The sequence below is a fragment of the Cynocephalus volans genome, chromosome 11 (genome assembly GCF_027409185.1).
Source record: "Cynocephalus volans isolate mCynVol1 chromosome 11, mCynVol1.pri, whole genome shotgun sequence".
Taxonomy (NCBI): Eukaryota; Metazoa; Chordata; class Mammalia; order Dermoptera; family Cynocephalidae; genus Cynocephalus; species Cynocephalus volans.
This window is the reverse complement of record NC_084470.1, coordinates 16,101,559-16,123,773: the sequence shown is the minus strand read 5'-3', so window position 1 is coordinate 16,123,773 and position 22,215 is coordinate 16,101,559. Positions and strand designations below refer to the sequence as shown.

Sequence of the window (22,215 nt, the reverse complement as noted above, 5' to 3'; positions counted from 1 at the left end):
GAAGGGGACAGCCCCACCCCCACAACACACACAAACCACCAAGCTGGTTAAGTAGGACCACCCGGGAGCCCCGAACACACTAACGCAGAGCCAATAACACTAGTAAAACAAATGTAGCAGGCATCATTTTTGAGTTCTTATGTATTGTATCCAGTACTCTAAACAATTTATCATCACTGACTTTCACAACAACCACATGAGGTGTGGATAATTGCCCCCATTTTACAGGTGAGGAAATCAGGTGCTCGGACAGATTAGGTACCTTCCCCGAGTCTGCATAGTGTAAATGAGGAGAAATTAAACCTTCATCTGACTAACTTTAAGTTTTGTGTCCTTTTCAATATGGTATTCTACTTGGATTCACTTTTAACACCTAAATAATTCTAAGAAGTTTAGAGAAATCTAGTTACCTGGTCTTATAATGTAAAACATCACGAATGGCAAATTAGAAAGAGTTGGGAGACTGCTAGAAGTACAAAAACTCAGAAGAGAGATTTGAGGAGAAAACCATGTTAAAAAATCACCCTAAAACACCAATAAATAAATAAGTAAATAAATAAAATCAATAATTTGAGGACATTGACTGAAAAGGCAAATAGTTTTGTATGTCTCAGTAGTCTCTAAGTTTAACACTGGAGGACGGCATTAAACAGTGTTTAACTGTATCACTCTATACTGCTTATAAATATTGAGAAAATTTCCCAGAGAATTATAGGAATCGAAGGGACAGGCAGCATCATGCCCAGCTGACTTTCCAGGTATGAATAATCAAGGTCCAGATGGTGTCAGAGTTGGCCCAGTCACTGACAAAGCCGAGCACAGACTGAACTCCCACTGCAGGAGACTGACAGCTCCTCCTGGCTTCTCCCAAGGACATTTAGTGACACCTCACAGGAAGCATCTCATAAATATGGATAAAGGAAAGAGATCTCGTTGTTTGACATTGTTAAATTAGATGTCTAAGTTTTATTTATATATCAATTACTCCTTTTTTGCTCAATACATTAAATATTAGTTAAGTGCCTGCCTGAGAGATGATTATGGTCTAGTCAGAGAGACAGAGAAATCAAACAATGGAGAAGAAAGTACGACGTGGGAAGAAGAGTGCTCAGAGTGAAATGGGAACCCAGAGGGCACCTAACACAGCTGGGCTTTAGGAAGAGTCAGGAGGGTTCTAAGATGGGTGTTTTTGAGTTCAGTCTTGATGGATGCCTAGGAACGAGCCAGGTGGATGAAAAAGGAAAAGGCATTTCAGGTAAAGGAATAGACTCTACCATTGTATGGAGGCTGTAGAGAAGGATCAGAGATTTTAGTTTGATTAGGCAGGAGTCAGCGGACTGTAGCCAGCTGTGCTCCTAATCCAGCCCACTACCTGTATTTATAAATGAAGTTGTATTGGAACACAGCCACGCTCATTTATTTACTTGGTGCATAGAGCTTTTGAAACAGAGTTAGGTAATTTCCACTGAGACTGTATGGCCCGTAAAGCCAAAATTATTTACAATCTAGCCATTTACAGGAGAAAGCTTGCCGAACCCTGGAGTAAAGCAGATGCAGGCAGGGGCAGAGGCACACTGCCCGCCATGGGCTTCCTCTGATCATAACATTTTATTTGGCTTGTTCATTGCCCTTTCATTTGTTTGCTTAAAATAAAATATGAAATACATTTTAAATTTTAAAAATTAGGAGATTTTACGTTAAAAAAAAATCAAGATTCCTTACTTCTCTTGAAAAACCAGTTTTATCAGTTTTGGGTCTACTTTTCTTCATGGTGAGAACTAGACAGAGCTGAGTGGCAGCAGCCTCCTGCAGGTGTGCCTGGCTCTCCATCTTCCCGCTGTCCTTCCCACTCTGTCCCAGCCCAACTCACTCATTTACCCATCTCAGCCTTGCAGGAATCTAAGTTCACAAACTCCCTAAGAGGCCAGAGATAAAGGTAGTGGTGATTCAAAGAGGAGCTTGGAATTTCTTGTTAAGGAGTTTTGGCTTGATCCTGAGGTGACAGAAAAGCCACTGAAGTGTGAAACAGGCCTCTGACCTGCCCGGATTGGCCTTTTAGAGAACAAGACTCTGACAGCAGCATGAAGAATGGACTGAAGGAGAGAGAGACAAGAGGCAGTGAGACCAGTTAAGAGGCTTTTGAAGAAGTCCAGGAGAGGACTGAGGAAGGCCTTACAGTAGTGGCAGAGGGAAGGAAAAGAGGAAATGGATCCTAGGAATACTTGCAAGGCAGCCAAGAGACAGCTGGACTGAGATACAAGTAGGAGATCCTAGAATGCTGGAGTAGTTGGAGGAAAAGCACTAACACCTACCATTTTCTGAACCCCCACTAGGGGGTCCTCAACAGAGTCCTAAGGTCACTGAGGCATTGGGCTTGCTTCGTGTGGCTGACTGATGGAACTGTGTCAGGAAGGTTTTATGGGTTGGGAGATTTGGGGATTACAGAAGTTGAGGTGGGGGCAAGAATTCCTTCGGAAGAGACTGTAGAAAAAAGTATCTGGACCAGTGGCCATGACCTTCTACAATAGGGCTGGAATATCAGGGTAACTGGAGGGAGAAACAGCTTTGTCAGGAGCCTTGGGGTCCAATGTGCATCTCAGATTTGGAATGTCTGGCAGATAGAAAAAAACCATAGGTAACCCCCAGGCGCTCAAAGGTAGTACAGAATTCATATGCTTCTTACCACTCTTTCCTAATTCTGTCTCTACAACCACGGGTGGTTTCTGAGGGTGGGAGAGGGCCTGCCTTAGGCTCAACCTGGCATTGTAACAGAAGATGTGCCATCTTGTCAACCTCCCTAGACGTACCTCAGAGGAGTCATTTCTTGCCTGGTAGTAAGATCCTTCAAATATATTCTCATCTGATAGGAAAAAGTAACACCTTACAAAATTGAAATGCTACTTTCACTTGTGAACATAGACATAATCTCAAAACAGCTATTTACTTGAAGAAAAAAAAAAAAGCAAGTAGATAGAATATCCTATAGATTTTAGCCTAGTGTTCTCCAAATGGGGGATAAAAGACACAGAGGGTTTAGATCCCTTCTGCTGTAGATTGATTGAATTGTGTCCCCAAAGTTCAAATATTAGAAGCTTAATTCCCATGTAACTGTTGAGGGTGGGAAATCCTATTATAGTAATTGAAAGGTGGGGCCTTGAAGAAGTGATTAGATTGTAGGACTGTGCCTTAGTGAATGGATTAATAATGGTAGTCAGGGGTATGGTTCTGAGGGCTTTAAAATGAAGAGCACACGAGAAGGTAGTCTCTCTCTGCTCCACCATTTTTGCGATGTGGTACCCTGCCATCACTGTCGCCACCACCAAGGTTCTCACCAGATGTGTTCCCTGGACTTTGGACTTCCCAGCCTCTGAAACTGTAAGCAATAAATTTTATTTTCTTTATAAATCACCCAGTTCCATGTATTTTGTTATAAGCAACAGAAATGGACTAACACTTTCTCTGAGAGGAGAAATGGAAGTTTCCATGGAACATCACATCAAAAGGACTGCGAAACCATGATACGCTCAATTTTGAAGATTGGGATAGCTTCCCCAACCTAGTTCATTGTAACAGTGAAAAGAATCCTATAGAAGAGAAAGGATTTTTTCTCGATAACCAACAAACCTCTATCTAACTCATTTAGAAGAATCACTGAAGCAATTTTCTAAGCCCTGAATTTTATTTATATTTCAGAAAGATGCTGAAGAACGTCCACAGGAGTGACTGGAAGAGAAGAGGAAAATCAAGGAGGCTGAAAACAAAACCTAGAAAATGATGTTACTACAAAGATTACATTGTTTCTGAAGCAAAATCCGAGACTGCTCAGTTTTTGTGAGAACTTGTGATAAATGCTCTAAGCAGAGTAATTTTGTTTGTGTATGGGGAAAAAAAGAAAAAAAACATATTTCCAAACAGTAACTAATATTAAGAAAGGAAGCTTATTCAACACAAACCAGACCATTATTCTTGTCTGGTGAAAATGAGATTTTCAAATTTGCAAAAATTTACATTTTATACATAATGCACATACATTTCCCATGCATAGCAGTCAGATATTAAGATCTTTACAGAAGCTTTTATTAACTGTAATGCATGTGTACAATGTTTTGCATTGTCCTAGATAAAAATTCATCTCGTGGTATCATGCTGTGTCAGTCCTGAGGAAAGCCACATAAATCCTCATTTTACCAGGACAATGGCTTTAGGTAAGAGGATAAACTAGTCCTCCTTAATCTCCAGTACCCTCTAGCTGACACATGGCCAGTGGTTTAGGGAAGAACTGAGTTGAAGAACTTCTAAGAACAACCTTTCTTTCTCAGTACCCCAGCAACCTCTGGCCCCACCAAAAAAAGAGGTCAAATAATGCTAGAGTACTTCAAAAAGTTCTTGAAAAAATAGAATTAAAAGATAATATGACTATTTTCATGAACTTTTTCAAGTACCTTCATAAATACTGTTTCCATGATGTTTTACAGTTTACAAAGAGCCCATCTCATTGAGTGTTCACAAAAGTGGCACCTTTATTTTGCTGAAGGTCGAAAAGGTTAAATAACTTGTCCAGGGTCATTAGGAAGTAGTAGAGGCGGAGTTTCAATGCAGGTTGTCTCTGGGTCACCCTATACCTTTCCCACCGGGCCCCTTGTCACAGCCGTGTCTCAGCTGTACAGTGGTGGAGAGGCTGAGGGAATTTGCCGTCCCTGGCAGTCCCCAGCTCTGGGAGCCACGCCACAGTGCTTTGGTTCATTTGCAGGGTGGTCCTACTCATCTAGGACCTTTTTGATTTCTTTCCTTTGACATTTATTCCATTTATCTCACTTCAAATTGTAGCAGTTTTCTGAGCAGTGGATCCATCCTAAGTTTTGCCACTTCCTAGCTGAGGGGTTTGGGGCAAGTAGTGTAACCTCTTTGAGCCTCAGTTTTCTCATCAATTAAGAGGGGTAAGAAGTATGCATAGCATTGCTGCTGGGAGCATTGAATGAGATGGTGTATGTAAATCACTTACCAATACAGAACACATAATAAACATTCAATAATAAAAATCAGCAGGGAGCTGGGCTGTGGGGGGCAAGTGGAGCAGTGCAACTGTGCAGAGCTGCCTGGTGGTGGGACAGGACAAGCACCCCAAGGTGGTGGACAAGGCACCAGGGACCCCCCATGGGTGGATTTGTGGGTGCCTGCTTGACTCCTCAGGTGGCCTTAGTGAGAACTTGGAGGGCATCAGAGTTGTTCTAGGTCATAACCTGCCTTTGAAAAAGGAGAAACCAAAATGGAAAAGCAATTATCTCACGACAAATGGACAACTGCACAGCAAGAGGGATAAATTTTGGGATCCTGCACCCACTTTTGAAGGCTGTAAAGGGAAGCTTGAAGGATGCTGCACATGTTATTAAAAGCAATGATCACAAACTGGCCCAAGCAAGCACTGATGGTGCAAATGTAACATTAGCACATGATATACTTACAGAGCACTGTGATGAGCTGGGGAGTAGCTATCAGCCTCCAGTCTATTGCTGGGCACCAGCAGTCAACACAATAGAGAAAAGAGCCACATAGAGATGCTGGATGTTCCTGAGCCACCACCTATTCTGGATATTAATGCCAGCTCTATTTGCACCTTTCCACAGGTAAAGCTGTCAGACTGTATGGTACACAGCATGGACACAGTATTGCACATGCAGAGGCAGTTACAGGCAGCAGCAGGAGTGGACCCAAGTCATCAGTGGTGGTTCTTTTCTGGTGGACCTCTCACCAACAGAAGTTGGAAGAGCTTCCCAAAGATTCCAGAGGACTACACTGTACAGGTTACAGTGAGCTAGCCTTTGCAAAACCCAATGCCAGTTGAGAACTGAACTGGTCCTGCATGCTGGTCCCCAGATCCCTTCTGCTCCTTCTCATTGTTGTTGTCATTTCCTACTCTATGGTGTGAAATTTATTTTCACTGCTCTGAATTCCCAATGAATGGATTTAGTTCTGAGGAATTACCAGTAAAAAAATTTCACCTGTGGTTGAAATCCAGAAAAATAATTAATAAAATATAAGACGACAAAAAAAAAAAAAAAAAAATTAGCAGGAAGCTGTAATGTACAAGTTTGGGTGGAGATGAACACTTATTTCTTTAATTAAACTGTGAGCTGCCAGGAGGCCAAGTCATTATTTATTTAATGTATCTATATTTAATGTATTCTGTATTCTTTCCTGGGGCTCCCCTCAAATATATATTAATCCCTTCTAGAGACCCTTAGGAAAAATACAACTTTCTCACTGTTTGTGACCACTTAGAAGGAGCATGCTTTTGTTTAGAATGTGAGCAACTAGGAGGCAGAAGCTATTTTCCTAAGCGACAGCTAGATGGAAGATGAGGCATGGAAGAATACAAGAGAGAGAGTACCGTAATGACTCACTCTATAATACTCAGTTAGTAAGATGGACTATAGAGGCATATTTGAGTCATTTAAATTGATTTTTTCTGTTAGACCAGTCATTTTCTGAACTGTAAAATAATTTTCTGAAGTATACTTTGGCGGTATAAGAGTTACATTACATAAAATTAGGAGGCATTTAGTCAACACTCTCATTTTACAGATGTCATAAATCAGACCCAAAGTATACAATGAAATACGCATTTGAAATGTCATAGTCAAACTATTTTATTTTCTCCGAGATTAATACATTCAAAATTTCTTCTTGTGCAAAAAAAAAAAAAAAAATTAAATGTAGTTCACTCAAGTATTTTTCTTTTGCCAAAGAGATTAAAACAGACACGAATGCCATCACTAGCAATGTTTAACTAACTAATGTCTCTCTGGGGTAAAATTCGTGACCATCTCCCTGTTTTCCTCTGGAGCATCTGCATGTAAAGAAGTCATCTTTGAGGTAATATCATCAAGAGAAAGAGGAAATATTCTTCAAATGTAACTGACTTCAACCAGTCACCACATGGGTGGAAGCACTGAAGAAATAAATGATCTGTCCACCCAAATCATTAATCAATTAATGGATAATCATTAAGTTTGACAGCTCATCTGATCTCCAAAATATGATCACTCAAAAAAAATGTATTATGCATCTCTTCATTCCAGAAACTAAGCTGAGTGATGGGGATATGTTGGTGAGGAAAACAGACATGGTCCCACCCCACATGGATTTTACAACATATTAGGGGATGTACTTTCTGAATAGTATAGACTTTGCTTAATGTATTTTTGTTTGGAAATGCTCAAACGTAGGGTTATTCATCAGCCCATAGCCTAAAACAAAATCTGGTAGGATGATTATAAGATAATAATCAATAATGCAGAGACTAGTTATGTCTAACTAACCTTAAATACACATGGTAGTCTCTTTCTCTAGCCTGTTGTTATCTTTTAGGAATCTTGATATTTTGTTCAGTATATTTGCTATACCTCTCAGATTCATATCAATTGCACATTTGATGAGCCTGCAATCTTTTCTGTGATCTCAATCATTAATAAAAATATTAAGCAGAATAAGTTCCTAAATAGAGCTCTCTGCTAAGCTACTAGAAACACTGGATTTTATTGCTACATAAATCAATACCCAATTACTTAATTTTTCCTCCCTCTCACTCTAAATTCTCCAAATTAGTCCACGGGTTTCAGATAAGAAGCCACATGTCCTGCATAAATCCAAAAAAAATTTAGTAGGGATTAAAAATAATCCCTGCATTTGGGTCAAAAATTCTAATGCATTTTTGAAAACACAGAGGCAAACTTGTTCACAGGAGAGCAACTTGGATCATGAATGGAATGAGAACTCAGTATTATTGAAACAGAATAGGTATTTGCACAGGAGAAAACATTTAATTCTTGATAGTTTTACTTTTTCTAATATTTAAAGGCTTTCATATCAAAGAGAGGGTGTTCTTGTTCAATACTAAGGGTGGCAAATTCCAATTTCCACAGGGGCTGAGCAGGCAATGTGAGGAGTGGGGACAGGCTCACTATTTTACTCTTCCTCCTTTGATATAGACACGAGCACAGGAGATATGGCCTTTCTGGTGAACTCTTCCATAAAAACCACCATGCAAACCATGGTGACTGATCCCTGGGCTCCAACTGGAGGTGTTGTGTCTGGGTTAAAGGGGAGGGGCAGCTACTTCTTAATGCCAGCTAACTGTGACACATCTCGGGAGATGTATCTATGCTTTCCCAATATTACTGCACCTTCCAGTTTTTTCAAAAGAAACCAGAAATCCGGACTTCTAGGTTAATTCTCTTGATTTTTAAATTTGGGTAACAAATTCAGATTTTGCTAAAAAAAAAAATACTGTGCCAGTTGATACTCGGCAGGCCCAAGAAAACAGACTGCTGGTTACTGCACGACTCCCAGGGGTGGGACCAGGACCAATGGCTTGAAGATATAGGGAAGTGGGGAAGAGATGAGTGGAAGAGCTCGCTGCTCCTCAAGGGTCATGGGGGTGGAGTGACCTCATGCCGATCGTGCTGGAAATCAGTCCTATCCATGACTGATAGACCTTTACCTCTCTGTCTCATGCTGAGAGTCTGTAGTACCAAATTAAGCTTTCTGTGAGGGTTCAGAGAAGAGAATCCATAGCTGAAAAGTTCTTGCAAAGTGATTGCCATTTAGAGACAAAAAACTTGGAAGGAATTCCTGGTGGATAAAACAGCAAGCACAAAGGAATAAAGGTGGAAATGAGAGTGGCCTGAGATGAGGGGGCAATGAAAAGATTCGAATGGAAGTGGAGGGTTTCTGGCAATTAAACTGGAGGGTCGCAAACTGGTCACATTCAATTATGTTTGGCCAATGCACTGTTTACAGTGAAAATGGAACTTGCAGCATTTTGGGTGGGCACTTACCCATCAGTCACTTAGCACCCTCCACCTCCACCAGTCCTTATTGCCTGCGTTCTGGACCATCACTTGCAATGCATTTTGATTTCATACAAAAATATTTTTTCTGAGACAAGTTCATAATGCATAAATCTAATATCTCTTAAACATTATGATGTGGTTAGGAATTTGGAACTTCAAATGAAAAATAACAAGTGGAAAATGTGGAGTTTGGTTTGAGGCTATAGGAAAGTTTCATTAATATTTTTGGAAGTCCACACATTGGGCAATATATTTCATATTTGGCTGTTTTGATAAGCTATTTCCATGGTTTGGGAGACTAATGTAACTGTTCTACAAACCTGGACATAACTTTCAGCATGGGTATTAAGGCTCTATAATGTCTGGTTGGGCCTATTCTGTTCCAAAGTCACCAAACTAATCAGTCAAACAACTGGTTCGTTGGCCAAAGATTTCAATTTTCAGTAAATTGTTCTGGCCTCAGAGACACACACATTCCTATGGTTTTATTTCCATCATTTAGAATCATATTTTGCTGTCACATAAATGCCCTCTGCTTGTATAAGTCTTTCACAAGCATCTTCCCAGTGGGCCCCACCACAACCCTTTCATTTATTCATTAGTAGATAGAGATCTGCTAACAATCGAGGGCCAATGGGTAGGCCGGTCATAGGTGGTCAGGATACAGCAGTAAACACAACTTGAAATTTCCATTAGATGAGCAGAGGAGATACTTTTATTCCCATTAAAAATGCATTTATTACTTAGATCATTTTTATTACAGAAGTAAAACAATAACATACTCTCTGCCTTAAAGATTAAGACTATGTAAAAGTATATAAAGTAAAACGCCAAAAGCCATTTCCTTACATTTAGATGCACTTACACACAGATATAATTTTTTGAATAGATGCTATTATAAGATATGCATTTTTTCAGAAACTTTACTTTGTAACTTAGAATGTCTTAGAGCTTTTTCCATGTCATACATTTTAAAAAGGCTCCAAAGCTTTTCATAGCTTGCACGCAGCACAATGTTTAATCCCTTCCTTGTCAAGAGACACTTTGACTGTTTATATTTTTCATGGTTATTGCAATGATGCCATATGTCAGTATCTTTGTCGATGTAAGCAAATATTTCTTGAGGTAGATTACTAGAAGCAGCTTTGTTGAACACATTGAAAATTTTGGCTGACACTAGCAAAAAGTATATAAGTGCCCAATTTTCTTCATTCTTACAAACACTGATCATATGTATACAGAAATATCTTTATCTACACACACACACACACACACACACACACACACATATCTGTAAACTACTTCATATTTTTGTTCCATTTTTTATTGTGTTATCTTTTTCACATTGATTTGTAGGTGTTCACTGAATATTTAAGATGTTAAAACTGTCAAGGATATTGCAAATATTTTCTTCTAGTCCATCATTTGTCTTTCAACTATTGATGCTGTTATTTACCTTTCAAAATTTGTGTATAGTTAAATTGTTTAATTTTTTTCTTTCTTGCTCCTAGGTTTTGAATCTTACTTAGGAAGACCATAACATCCCCAAATTATAAAAAAAATCTCCTAATTTTTTATAGCTAATATTTATACACTTAGCTCTGTAACTCTTCTAGAGTTTCTTTTCTTTTCAGGAATGATGTGAATTAGGTATTTAACTTTTTCTCCCAAAGGAATAGCCCATTGTACCACACTATTTATTAAAACACACAACCTGTTGCCTTTCTATAGAAAGGACAATTTGGCTCGGATTTCACATTCTTTCCTTCAGAAGTGAAAATGTGGTGCTTTTCCATTTTCTGAAATTGAATGTCACTGTAGTGAAGTTGAAGACCAACCTAACTATTTCTGCTTTTGTAAGGGACTTGAATTTTCTGCATAGATGCCCTCATAATTCCTTCTTTAAACTTTAAATTCAGTAACGTTACCAGATAAACTTATGGTACTGATAATCCCAAATGAAATTTTCTTGGAAACCAGTGGGTTCTTTAAGTCTTTCAATCCACTTATTACATCATTTCAGGAAAATACTGTTTTACCATGTTTCAAAATATTTTCCACGTGTCATCTTCTTCAAAACCATCCATGGTCTGTCATTCATTCCTATCATACCCTCTATAGTCTTTATTATGTCTCTTTTTCCTTTCTACTTTGTTTTGTGTTATTTCCTTAAATCTATCTTCTATGTCTGTAAAAATGTTTTCAGAGAAGTTTATTCTAGTTTTGTTACTTCTAAAGTGTCTTTTGTCTCTTTGGTAATTTTATTTCTCTGTCCAGTTTCTCTTCTGAGTATTGCCAGCACACTTTTAAACTTTCTTAGTTTTTCTATGTCTCTTCTATGAAATCTTGAATCTGTTCTTTGGACATTTTTGTTTGCTCGATCTTTACAGAGAGAGAGAGATCCATATTGTCTGTAAGTCCATGATAATGATTAGTGCTTTGTCTCAATCTTTTCTGTAATACTTTGATAAATCTGTTTGGGGATTGCAGGCTCTTCTTTGGCTCATATTTCCTCCACGATTTAAAAAAAAAATTACTTTGCAGTTTCAATGATCATGTACCACTCCCTCCTTTTTGATTATTACTCATCTCTTAAAAAGACTGGTCATTTATTAAATAATAATGCAGGGAAAGGGGTGAAATAGGGTGGAGAAAGCTGACGGCAACTGCAGTTTTAATTTAGGTTTTGTTCTGATTATTTATTGTTGCATAGCAAGCTACCCCACAGCTTAGTGGCGTAAAACAGCAATCAGTTATTTTGTTCCCATTTCTGCAGTTCGGCAGGGCTCAGTGGGTTCAGCTCACTTCTGCTCCGGATGGTTATCAGCAGGGGCAGCTCAAATGGGGTTGCAAGATCTGCTTCAAATATGGATCACCCACATGTCTGGCAAGTCCAGCCAGCTGTCGTTCCCTCTCTAGGTGTAACTCTCCACAGAGCAGCTTGGCTTCCACACAAAGTGGCTGGGTTCCAAGGGACGGAAAGAGGAAGCCGCTAGTTTCCTAAGGCCCGGGCCTGGAAACTGGCACGGCCTCTCCTCCTCTGTACTCTATAGATGCAAGGGGAGAGAACTAGATCCACTTCTGAGTGGAAGAAGTGTCAAAGAATTTGGGGGCCATCCTTTCAAACTGCTACAGGTTGCCTCAAGCATCCGTCTCCAAATCTGTGAATTCATTTCTGTTGGGAATATATCTTTTTTGTAGCTGACAGCATTCAGATTGAGGTGGCAGAGAGAAAAGCCTCAGAAGTTGCAGGTGAATTATGTCTTGATTTGGAAATTGCTGCCCCAGCCCCCTTCCATGCAGACGGCCTCCATCAGTGCCCTGGCTGGGAAACCAGAGTGTGAGTCACGCGATCTCTACTCATCTGCCGTTTTGAAGGTTCAGACTATTTCCCCCCATTTCTCCCTTAGCCCATCCAGGCTGATCTTAACTGTGCTCTGAACAATGGAATATCGGCTGGTTCTTTAGAAATGTGATGAGCTGCCAGGTCTGAGAGGAACTGATTTGGCTCAGCATTTTGCTATCTCTTGTTTATGACTTCACATTATGTGGCAGCGATACTTCGTGCTTAAATATCTCATGGTTTATGGTTTGGAGTTGTAACTATTTCCTTGTTTTACGAGCTACAAAATTTTTCTATTTTTCAGTGTGTCTCTTGGTTTTAGTTTGCTCTGAGGGAGTCTACCTGAGTAAAAAGGTTTTAATCTGCTGTCTTACGCAGAAGCTCCAGATAAATTTCAGAATCACCTTTTAAAAAGTTTGTTGGGATTTTAGAAGTGAGGTTACACTGAAGATATAGTTCACTTGGGGTGGGGGGAGTTGCCTACTTTATAACACTGGATCCTCCCGTCCTCTACCTCATAGCAAGTGTCCGCGTTTATTACTGAAGTTGTCTTTTTTGTTCTTTACTAAACTTGAGATTTTTCTTCTCAGATATCTTGAACATTTATTATTTAATGCTATTCTAATTATTTAAAAATTTTTAAACGCTATTGTGAACAAAATGATTTTTCCCATTGTACTTTATCATAAATTGTTGCCAAAGTTTAGGAAAGTGATTGATTTTTGCGTGTCAGTCTTCTGTCCAGCCAGATCTCTGAGTTCTCTAATATTTTGCCATTGGAGTCTCTGGTATCTTCTAAGTAGACAATCACATCAACGCATCTATTAAGTATTTTATTTTTGATTTTCATATTTTAAATTGCTATGATTTTACTTTTTAAATTTCTATTCATCTGTGTTTTATGGATATACTCATCCTAATAAGTGATTATACATGTTGTAGGCTTCGGTTTTCTACAGTTTTGTTTCCCCCTAAAATCGATCTTATCTGCTTTCATAATCTATAGCTTCAGCGTAATCTCTCTTCTAAAATCCCAACAGATTTTTATTCTTTAAAATGAGGATAGATACATATATGAAAGCTGTTATCTTCATAAAATGAGAAAGCCAACTTGAAGAAATTGATGGACTTGCTCAACGGTAAAAGGTTAGAAATGAGAGAGTCAGAATTTGAACTCCCAGCCCAGCCTTCATGTGTCCATGGAGAGCAGAAACACACACTATCCACATCTGAAGTGTCTTCTAAAATTAAAGTTTTTCCACCAAAATGTTTACCAGAATTACTCATAAAAAGAAAATTGAGCACATACATGTATATATATTTCTACTTTTCATAACTTTTTCTTATAACATGCTAATGAAAAGGCTAACAGTGGACAGCTATTAGAACAACAGAAAATGTCTGTACATTTAAAGGATCAACTATCACAGAAGTAAGAATTAACTCCCTTGGAAGATATTCTAATCTCCCTAAAATCAAAGTAGGCAGGTGGGGATTGGGATGGGGATGAAGAGAAAAAAGGACAAACCTCCAAAGATATGAAGGTGAAGATTTAATTTAATGGTCACAAATATATCACACATTAAAGGCATTATATCAAATTTGACCATTTGACTGCCATTCTGAAAATAAGCCATTTGGCACAGCTTCAGAGTTTGATTTTCATATATTCAATTTGAAGTAAGCACCTTTAGAAAAATCAGATGAAACTACATTATGATTCTGATATTACAGGATAATGCCGATAAGAGGGTGGTCTGAATTTTATTTATCTCATTTCATATAAGGATTTTCTGGGAATTCACTCCACTGTCTTTTGAAATAAGAAACTCTTGCTGTCAACCCATGAAGAACATCTAAATAGTGAAAGGATTTTGTCCTTTTCCCTTCAACACTGCCTGCCATACTGGCAATGAAAAAAATGATGTATTCGAGGGCTCCTGGGACAGGAAAATTGTTAAGAACTCCCAACTGCTTTCTCATAAACAACCAATATTTTAAAGCTATTAACACAGGAGTTGGGCATTCAAAGACAGTGCATTCATCATCCAATAGCTGGTGAGGATGTCAGGCCTTGCAGTCAGGCTCTGAAAGATGGGCCCTGAGTTCACCCTCTATTGCTGAACAGCTGCTCCTTCCCAAAGTTTTAATCAGATTCCCTAAGCATTACGTGCCCCAGTGAGGCAAAGCCCACACAAAACCTGCAATAAGCCTGCCATGTAAATTCATTACAAAGCCCAAGTAATATGAACAGATTATATTCTCTAGGCCAAGAGAGAGTTTTTAATTTAGACCAAAATTATGATTGCATATTGGTTTGCCCCCTTGTTCTCTGGAAAATTTTTTCTTAGAAAAGAATTCAGAATTGATCACCTGAAATAAAAAGCATTTCCTTGGTTGTTCAGAATGAGAAGTCAGGCTTAAGTGCATTAGAAAGAAAATGTGCCTTAGGATGAAAAATTCTTAATCCAGAGCTCCTGAAACTATTTATAGAGCTTTGTCCTTTTGTTTAGGTGCATCTCTTTGGCTCTGAGATAAGAGCCATAGCTTTCTGCAGACTCTAAAAGAAGTTTATGACCTCATCAAAAACTTTAGCATGCAGCGTTTTAGATCATGTTGTTACCAAAAGCTAGTTCAGCAACCTTTGGAAAGCTCACCTCCTACGATGCTGAAGTCAGGACTCGTTCTTCTCATAGATGTCCCTGGTCCCTAGTTCTGAACTACAATCTGTCGCTAGGCACCATCTCGTGAATGGACACAGAGAGAGGAGGGGAATCATTATCATTCCCTCACCAGATAGTAGAGGACATTAGCTTGAGAAAAATGGCATTCACGTATAGCGGCAAAAGTGCAATGTGTCAGTCGCAAGGGTCGGTTAGTCACGGAAGGATTGAGAGAAATCACAGAATCAAATATGGCAAATCACCATCCCAGCTTTGCGTAGTGGTGGGACAGCCAGATTTAGTTACCTTACTACATTCTGATGAACTTTTAATTATCCTAAATGTTGGGATAGATTCAGGGGGTGGTTGTGAAGCACCTCAAAATTTCAAGTCCCATTGGAAAAACAACACTACTTAGGTGCAGATGCAGATAAGCACTGACGCATCAATCTGCTGTCATCTGTTCCATGCTCACCATGCAACCTTCTGTGATTATTTCTTTTTAAATGCAGGGCTGCCTACAGGAAAGTCTGCTTTTATCTTAGGATCTTCAGGGTACGTGAAATCCCGATGACAGTAATTTCCTGTGGCAAATTAATCAAATGGATGCTGATCACGTTTCAGCTTCCTAAGTAGCTTGACTGTAGGAAGAAAACGAACCGATCATACCAGCATGTATACTCTTGTTCTTGGGTCCGTAATTTCCTAGTGTTTGTTATATCAGCACCCTGGTTCCCCCTTGCTTCATGTGAATTTTGCTTAGTGCAAGTCACTCTCAGTACATGGCTGGTCATTCTGGGCCCAGACTAGAGAACATCACTGGGCCCTCCAACCTAGAGGGACACATTTTCAAACAGGGGGTTAAAATGAATAAGGAGCTACCATGACTTAGTGACGATATATAGCAGGAGACAGAACGACTCTCTCTCGAAACTGGTATATTGCCTAGAAAAATCAGCTTCAATTGACTTGTGCACATAAAGGACAATTTTAAAACATCTCCATTAAATAGCATATCAACTACTGGTATGGCAGATAATGTCCCCTGCATACCACTGTGGAGGTAACCTCCACCCCCAGCAACTGGAGAGAACTGAGCGGGTGGATTCCTAGTGTGGATCATAAATCTGGCAATAACAGCATGAGACCATCAGAACAGAGAGTAAAAGAAACCAGGAAGGCAAAGGCAGTGGTGAAGGACACCCTCCAGAGAGAGCTTGACTAATTCCATGGTTGGAGACACCAAAGGAGAGACCTAAAATTCTGGAGAGAAAAATGAAGGGCGACCAAGGAAAATAATCAGTTTCCTAATACATAAGTATCCTTTGCACAGTTTGAAATTGTTAAAGACTACCTACACTTTCTTGGCAGACATAGTTCAATTTCAGCATTTCTATGACAGATTGAAAAGGATTATCTGTTGTCAGACTCTTGCACCATTTGATAAGGAGGGTTGCTTGAGTGAAAATTGGATAGCTTTAATAAACAGGTATTTTGCTGTGTCTCCACTTTGTCTAGACACATTGTCTCTCTTCCATGACCACCCAGTGTCCACCATCTTTGAATACTGTAGTGGATTATGGAGTAACTGGTTCTGCTTTATTTTCCTCTCCCCATTAATCATCACGGTTATTATTGTCACAGTCATTCCTGATTAGATTTATGAATGTTTCTACCAATTTCTTTGCTCAGCCGTCATTGCTTCTCACTTCTTTCTGAATTCACTTTCTTATTTCTACTTAGTTTTATCCTTTGGAAGTTCTACCACTGATGATCTACGAGTGATAAACTATCTATCTGAAAGTGTACTTCAATATTATCCTAAAAAAAATTTTAGTTTAATTTAGAACCTAGTCTGTTGGTTATCTTCCTGCAATACTTTGAACATATTATTCCTCTGTCTTCTGGCAGCTATTATTGCCAATGAGAAACCTGTTGCCGTCCAAATTGTAAGAAAGTGTAAGTAATCTTCTGTGTAAGTAATCCATCTTTCCTCTCTGGTTGCTTTTAAGATTTCCACTTTGTCTTTGATGATCTCACATTTCACTACACTTTAACCAATCAAACACTTTCTTTTTCTTGTTTCCTCAAACACTTCCTAAGAGTTTTCTCCTTCTGTCCTCTTGGTGGAGCCCCAACCTGCCCAATTAACGAACTGCTGTTTGTTCAAATAAATTCTTTAAAATTAAAAAACACAACAAAACTAAAACCTACAATATATTTGAACATGGATTCATTTTAATTTATCCAGCTCTGGACATAATTTCAATTTTTCCCTTTAATTCTGGAAAATTACTATCTTTTTATCTCTTCAAATATTGCCACAAACTGATTCTCTTTAGTTTCTGCTTTTAAGATTTTATGGATTTTTTTAAAATGCTATCCTTCATGTCTCTTAACCAGCCTTTCATGTTTTTTATCTGTGCTGCATTCTGGATCATTTGCCAGCTTCATCTTCTGTTTGGCCAGTTGGTTTAATATGCCATTTATGACATTTACTTGGTTTTTTAATGTCAATATCTGCATTTTTCATTTTGAAAAGGTCTGTTTTTACTATTTTTTCCTAATTTTCCTCTGCTCTTCTATTTACTCCTTTGCTCATTTTTTAATATGCCCATTTTATAATCTTTCTCAGACTTTTCTAACTTCTGATTTATTTCCTTAGGGTGCTTGTTCTTCTGATCTACTTTTGTTTGCTTATCTCCTGGCTTTCCTTCATGGTGGAGTTATTTCCCCTTGTTGTCTGTACATCTTGAGTGTAAGCATATTTTCAGGAAGGTAGTTTTTTTCCTGTGAGCTTCCATGTGCCTGGATTGTGAAAGTATCACTTTAGGGCAGTTTTGACATATTTGGAAATAGGAGGGGGGAATGAGACTGATGCAGTTGTTTCAACAGTCCCGAAAACTTTTTATGTTAACTTATTGGCTTTCATTTCCTATATCACAACTGCCCAGGCTAGGGATTTTGAATTCACAAATTCCAGACAGATGGCAACCCTTCTCACTATTTCTTAAGGCTGATGGACAAAGTTTATGTTACCAAAGGCACACTTTGAAACTCCAGGCCTTATTCAAACAACTTTGCTCAAGTTTTATTACCACGAGTGAACCTATACACAGGGCTCTGATTTCCACATGGAAGTAAGATTCTACTCTGAAACCTCCAGGCTTGTATGTCCTATAAAATCATGTGACCACTGCAGTGGTAGCTTCCCGCTCTTGCTGTAATTTCTCTCTTGTTTGTCATACCTAAGTAATTTTCTTTTCCTTCCTTCAAAATCAAGCCTGCACTTAGAAAAGCATGTTTGTCTTTTTAAGGAAAGCATTTCTTTGAGTTTGTGGTGGTATAGGGCTTATCTGCTTCAATTCAATCCACCATGCTCTGAACATTCTATTATCATGAAATACGATGGTTATTGTTCTGCGGTGTCCATTATTCTTGTCCTCCAACCTCTTTTCTCTAAAAATAGATCCCATGCCACGGGTCACAGGGATGGGTATATGATTGAGATCTGACCAATCGCCATGTTTAAGTCCCTAGGAGTACTATGTGATTGGCCTAGGGGTGGTCTACTGATACAAGCAGAGCCAATCGGAGTCTTTGTGACTGATATGCAAATATTAGGAAAATAAAGTGTTAGTTTTAGCTAAAAAATTATAACCCCGGAGATGCCATTAGTCACCCCCTCCTGCTCCATAGCATAAGCCATCTATCTGCAGTTAGGAAAGAAGACGGCTAGCTCTCGGAACAGGGACAAGAGAGAAAGATAAATACTAGACAGAAGTGTTTGAATCCCTGAGCCTGGCATGCCCAGAGACAGCTCAACCCCTGTTAAATAGGCCAATAAATTCCTTTTGCTTAAGCTAATTTGAATCAGGTTTCTGTCACTTACATCTGACTTATACACTAATAAATTAAAGTACAATGAACTTGAGATAAGAAAACATCAACCTAGATCATCTATTCATTCATTCATTCATTCATTCATTTATGGTAGGCTAATTTGCCGTGCATGGCTTGACATGAGCAAGGCAAGTTCTAAGTCATGGGGCTGAATTCCAGAGAAGCAGTTAGTGAACATCAAATCTAATCTGAGACACAAGGGACTGAGTCACACGACAAGCCTAGTAATCTGAACAGGGATGTTAAGAACTAGGGTAGAGGAGATGCTAGAGTCATATCCAGGAAATGGGAAGCAGGGACCAGGAATGAGAAAAAACAAACAAGCCAGCAGCAGCAGGCAGGGGTGTGGGCAGCAAACAACCAGTGCTCTGACTTCAAGCTGGAAGTCAGCTGAGCACTGCTTCCCAGACTCTTTCTAAAGATCCCAGGGTGGCCTTCCCATTCCTGCCATGTGAGGCCACCTGGTGTCTGAGAAATGAAGTCAGTATGGAATTGACTGCCAGGACAGGGAGTCCTTAAACAAAAAAGGCCATACCTTTTTTTTTTTTTTTTTTTAAATTATGTATCACACCAGTATCTAGACAGGCATCAAAATAAATGAATTTCATGCTGATTATCAATTTCCACGGAAAATATCAAAGTGAATTACCTTCAGAGAGATGTGTCAAGATATAAGAAACTTGTTTTTAAGTAAGCAGATTTATGAGAAATATTATAGTTTCTGGTTATGGTAACAATTCCAGTTTATTCTCATCAAAAGGGGACCCCTTCTTATCACCTCTGTGTTTCCAAGTATGGATCAAATGGGAGAAGAAGTAGAGCTAGTGAGGGTAACTAATAAGGCTTTTCAAGTAGTTGTAAGGAGCAGTGTAAAAGAATATGGCACACCCATGCTCCGGAATAGGTTTTAATGAGAAGACTAGTAATATATCCCCACCTGCATCTGAAGGGGTATATTAACTCACTCATTCAGTGATTATTGGAGAACCTACCAAATAATTAGATGGATGTGTGGGGGATAAAGAAAAGAGTAATTTGCCTTCAAGAAGTTTGCAATCTACTTAGAGATGATGTTACCAAGAATAACAATGGAATTTCCTTAGGGACATATTTTTATAGCCAAACCCTACATAAGTATTTTCTGAGATGATTTTTAGAGCAAGGTTTTGTTGCACATATTAAATCCTGCTCTAGCTATTGTTTTCCTATTTTAATGAGGGGTTATTGATGGCAGGGATGAATGACTGTGCCTGTCTGATCTGTATCACCAACACTTAGCATAATGTCCGGCACAGACAGGTCCCTAGTACATTTTTGTTGGATGGCTGGATGGTATCGCAAGGTTCCTCCTAGTTCCATGGTTGTTTGAGTCTCACAGCCATTCCATTACCTTCCATGTTAAATTTCCCTTAAGATGCATAGGCTATACAAAAAATGGTCTTTCAAAACATCACTCACTCTAAGTGGCAAGCTTTCAGCTGTATCACACATTAAATGACATTTTCTAGTAAATACTCATAAGCAGCATAACACTCTCATTTAAAAAGAGAAAATTGGTGCTCTCTTTTCCCCTCTCTTTTAATGATCTACATTGAATTTCCTTATAAGCAGTTGCTTAACAGGGAACAAAAGCACCTAATATGTATTTATGGTCATCCAAGAGCCACCTGTTTAAAGAGGTATTTATCTTATCTCTAAGAAAATCTGGTGACATTTGCACACTGTGGAATTGTTTTATAAGGAGATGTTTCAGTACAATACTGGCAATATTTCTGTTTTGCAGGTAAATGGCCTAAAACACCCAACATCCTCTTTCTACTGTTTCATAGGTAGAAAAAAAAATTCAGACTTCTCCCTCTGCGTAATCTGCATTTAAAAGAATATTGCCAATTATCAAGTATGTGGATGGGGATTCTTTGGGCCAGATCATAAGTAGTTCACTCTATTCCCAATAAATATATATAAGCCAAAAGAAGAAAATAAAAATGACCTGTGATTCCATGGAACACTTTAATTTTATATATATAAATCCTATATATTTGGATAGACAGATAACATTAAAATACATAATTATATATAATGTGTTATAATATAAAATATAATTTTATATATATTTATATGTTTATGTATATTTATATATTTAAATATAACATATAAATATAATACATTTACATTGATATATAAAATATAATATATAATATAATTATATATCATAACATATTTTAATTTTATACATATACACACACATAAATTTGGCTGTGGTTTTTTAACCAAACTAGATCTTATTGTATATTAAATTCCCTTATTTACTTAAAAAATATATTGTGACTTTCTTTTCCTATCAGTACATTTTTCTCTATTGTTTTTTAAATGACTGCATAGGTTTCCATGATATTAACGTATTACAATTTACTTAACCACCTAGTAACCATTGTGCATAACTTTCTGCTCAAATCAATACACTCATCTCTAAGGTAAAACTGCTGCACATGCCCTTAGCTACTTTTTATGATGAATTTCTACAAATAAAATTGCTGGATCAAGTGATTCAGAAATTCTGACTCTTAGTAAATATTGCTAAATTACCTTTGTAAAAGTTTTATCACTTTTTTCTTTCACCAGTAATGTAGAAGGGTGCACATTTCCCAAACCCTAACTAACTTATCCCAAGTATGATTATTCTTTCTTGAGTTCTGAAGATTTGCTAGGTAAAAAATGAAACTCCATTGTTGGCTGAATTTGTTTTATTTTGTTATTAGTGAAGATGATCTTATTTAGTAGATTTACTAATTTATGTTTCTTCTTTTGTTTATTGCCTATTTATATTTTTTGCTGATTATTCTGTTTTGCTTATCTTCTATTATTGGTCTTTGATGGTAGGAGTAGTAGCAGCAGCTAACATTTAACGTGCATTGAGTGTTAGTAGCCAGGCCCTTTTCTGGGTGTTTTAATCCCATCCAATGAGGTAAGTGCCATTACCACCCCTATTTTGCAAATGAGGCAGTAGAGACACAGAGAGGTTAAGTAACTTACCCAAAGTAACATAACTAGTAAATTTGTTATATTTAGGAGATTAAAAATGCATTATGTATATTATGAAGACCATTAATCAATCCATCAATGTGTGTTGAAAATGCTTTCCTGGGTTTATCATTTGTCACTTAATCCTTTTGTAGTGGTTTCTGCCTGCTAGGATTGCTTGACTCTATTGTCATCAAATAAATAGGCTTTTCTTTTGATCACTTGAAGAAGAATATTTAAATAAATATAATTTAAACACATTAAAAACATTCAGACAGTATTGAAGGATATAAAATAGTTAACTTATCTTTTTCCCTTTCCCTAGCTCATGGTCCTGCACAGCAAAGGTATCTGCTTTTAACCACTTATGTTTTTATTATTTTCCAGTGGTTGTCCTGTGACTCTTAATAATATGCATACACCTCTGTCTCTT

The 22,215-nt window shown here is 38.1% G+C and overlaps 1 protein-coding gene and 1 pseudogene across 1 annotated transcript in view; one reads left to right on the top strand and one right to left on the bottom strand.

Annotated features, from left to right (window-relative positions):
• Positions 1-22,215, bottom strand: part of SLC9A9 (solute carrier family 9 member A9) — a 530,630-nt gene that overhangs the window by 331,693 nt on the left and 176,722 nt on the right. The window lies entirely within an intron of this gene.
• Positions 1,180-5,849, top strand: LOC134390828 (ubiquitin domain-containing protein 2-like; annotated as a pseudogene).